Source organism: Pollachius pollachius (genome assembly GCF_949987615.1).
Source record: "Pollachius pollachius genome assembly, chromosome: 20".
NCBI lineage: Eukaryota > Metazoa > Chordata > Actinopteri > Gadiformes > Gadidae > Pollachius > Pollachius pollachius.
The window spans coordinates 10,360,284-10,363,874 of NC_136953.1; the positions used below are offsets into that span (position 1 = coordinate 10,360,284).

At 44.2% G+C, this 3,591-nt stretch overlaps 1 protein-coding gene across 1 annotated transcript in view; it reads right to left on the reverse strand.

Moving 5' to 3' along the window:
• slc7a8a (solute carrier family 7 member 8a) overlaps positions 1 to 22 on the reverse strand; it is a 19,841-nt gene extending 19,819 nt beyond the window's left edge. Inside the window, exon 1 of the mRNA XM_079758436.1 lies at positions 1 to 22. This exon is cut by the window's left edge and continues 859 nt beyond it. The gene's annotated coding sequence lies outside the window, so the exon portion shown is untranslated.
• Between the last annotated feature and the right edge of the window lie 3,569 nt (positions 23 to 3,591).

The window sequence follows — 3,591 nt, forward strand, 5'->3', positions numbered from 1 at the left end:
GGGCAGGTTACATCCGAGAGCGTTGCGGGTTGACTCGGAGGAGAAACAATGTTTCACAGTAAATATAGCAGGGCCCATCTTCCATCTACAGTAGACCCCGCCCCCCAGTAAAGAGCGCGTCACCGCGACCACTTCCCCACTTTTTCACTCTTCACTTCTGATGCTTGTTTTCGTCTCTCGCGGCTTCGACCCAGTGTGTTTCTCAAGCGATCAGCTGTGAACGAATTAACATATTCTTGTGTATGCACTTCGTTGACGTCGTCTTCCGATGGACCCCTCATGGCTCTCTGTCCGCCTCTTTATTTTCCCCTCCCTATTGTTGTTTTTGCTCTTCAATGTTAAACATCACCCTCTCTCACAGTTTGCACACTATCTGCTTTCACCTTCCTCTTTCCTCTTCCTCTACTGAAAACTACGTGCCTGTAAATTCTGAATTTACAGGCGCGCACACACACACCACAACACACACACACACACACACACACACACACACACACACACACACACACACACACACACACACAATTACTTATTACTCTCACTATGTGATGTTTATCAGTAGGCGTACAGCAGTCGAAATGTAGTATTTTTTTAAACCAGATGTCTCTGTGGGGCTGAGTAGGGAGCTCAGTGTCTGACCGATGGTAGTAACCCCTACTATATGTTTTCTGCCAACGACCAAATGTAATGTATTACAATGTGTCACCACTTCTGACACTATCGTGTCATCTCATTAGAATCGATCATTATTGGCGACGAGGAATTCCTCTCATGTAAAAACAAGGGAATCCTCTTTGTATAGAGCAGGTCACATTGCAGGTCCTGGAAGGGAATTTTTCTTAAAGTCCTTTGTAGCGATGTTGATCGTGCTAAACGTCCAACATTACTGTGTGTTGTTATTTTTTTATTATATTATTACATTATTATATTATACTTCTGGGTCATGCACAAACAAGTTCACTTTAGTTGGTTTCCCACAGTGAACCACTAGTGAGCCTGTAGTTATGTAATCACAGCTATGGTAATCTGTGGTCGGCTGAGAGGACGGAATGATAAGGTATCCCCAACCTACGGTCAAGAATTTCACCACGTTACATTCAACAATTCTTCGTAATTATCATATGTTGACACTGGAGATGACAGTTGACACTTTACAGCCTTATTTGAAAGTGAATGTTATCCGCCAGGTGAAATAGGAAATATTGGTTGAGTAAAGCTCAAGCTAGGCAGCCATTAGCAAGCCCCATAAATGCCAACAACTCAGCAGGGCAGAAAGAAGAGAGTGCTCTTTGGTGAGGTTAATGCACCGTTCGATGGACATGCATACATTGGTCGTTGGGCTATAAGTGTGCCCTTATTGTGAGAGTGTTCACGGTATCCCACACAGTGGAAGACATTTTTAATTCATAGAACGGGCCCACTTGGCCCACACATGTTGTGTGAGTTTAAAAGCAATACATGATGTGAGTGTAATGGGAAAATTATATTTTCAAATTCCATTTTCTGCATTTTCTAACTGCCTGTGTCTGTGTGTGCCTTTTTTTTTGACCCCCCTCATTGGTTGGGGTTGAAAGGCTCCTGCTGAGGCCTGTTTCCTGGCCCCCTTTGGACGGTCAAGGAGCTAGGGCTCCAACTGAGAAGGCACGGCTACGTTGTTGACTACCACCTGGTTAACCAATACTGTAGTTTTATCAGGGAGCAGAAAGGTCTCAGCGTCCTGAGACCTTTCTGCCAATGTATGAAAAGTCCTTGCTCATGCGATGCATTGGACTTCTCTTTGCAGAGCTCTTAGAGAGACACGGGGCGAAAGGTTGTCAGGAAAACAATGAATGGGCATGGATCTAAAGAAAGACCTAGATTCGATGAAAACAGGCCTTATTGACCAACACGCTTTTCACGTAACTATTTCGGACGAATAAGAACAGGAGCTATGACCTTTGACGTCTGTTGACATACGGCAAATTGATTGGGCACCACATTCTGTTAAATTCCACTTCCTATCACTGTTTCCACTATTGAACATGATTTGTTGAATCATTGTTAGGGTGCTTAACAAATGTCCCTTCACAAATGGGGGAAGTTGGTCCTTCATCAGGATTGATGTTTCATTGATTTGATAGATTCAGTTGGCTTCCAGTGATGAAACGAAACATGTCCCCATTAACAGAACAACCATCACCATTACTCGGAAAACAACCCCATCCCATTGTTTCTGTAATTTAATTGATTGTATTTTCCCTACAAATCCTGATGAAAACCTCAAGTGGAGAACGTTTTAGAGTAGCCACTAACAGTCTTTGACTGCATTATAAATGGGCCTTTATCTGCTATTGTCTCCCTGATTAGCTTTTGAGGCGAACCACAGAGGAAAGCTTTGATTAAAAAGTAAAGACAATCAACAGAGATTATCTTTTGATCAATTGAAGAAAATACCTTTGCCTATTAGCTTGGTTATGTTCAACACAATGTTTATGTTGTTCTCTGTCCAGTTGTGGAATGTGTGATTCGATTTTTCCTAGCCACAAATAACTAAATATGACAAATTAGATCAATGAAATCAACATTTAATGCATCATTGAAATTATAAACAAAATGCTCTCAGTAACTTGATTCAGCTGTTTAGGAAGACAGGTTGAAGCATAAATGATATCATTAATTAGTACGGGCTGAACAAGGTGAATATGCATTATCTAACACACACACACACACACACACACACACACACACACACACACACACACTCTCTCACACACACACACACACACTCACTCACACACTCTCTCTCACAACACACACACACACACACACACACACACACACACACACACACACACACACGCACACACACACACACACCCACACACATGCCTTGTATACAACCTTGTATACTCTCCAGTCGGGCTCTTTGAAAGAGATCGTAACGTATGGTTGGGCAACAGCTTCCCAGATAAAGGATACAGGTGCAGTGTATTTCGGAGCGCCAGATACCATCAGATAGCTCAGCGGCTGGCCCTGAGTCGACCTGTTTCCTTCAGGCTTTATCAGTGTGGTAAAACATGACCGTCAAACCCACCCACCCCCCCTACTCATCCCCCACCCCTTCCCGCACTCCGATTGTCCAATGTACCAAAAGACGGAGGACTCTCGGCTGTTAAATCTGGATTCATTGCCCACGTTCACACGGGCATCCTTGTGTGCACTTTGGAATTCTAACATGAGAATATCCCCATGTGCACATTGCTGTGTGTGTGGTTGTGTGTGTGTGTGTGTGTGTGTGTGTGTGGTGTGTGTGTGTGGGGGGGGGGGGGGGGGGGGGGGGGGGGGGGGTTATATCAAGCATTCATACTTCACACAGATCAAAGTCATCAATCTGATGCGTGGGTACGTGCATAGAACACATTTGGCATACACAAGCACGCACGCACACACACACACACACACGCGCGCCACACGTATACGCATGGAGGAAGCAGATGGATACGTGCGCTATGTGAAAAGACACAATTACATGCACAACTATACACACACTTACACACATCCAAACACACACACACACACACACCCCACACACACACACACACACGTACAACC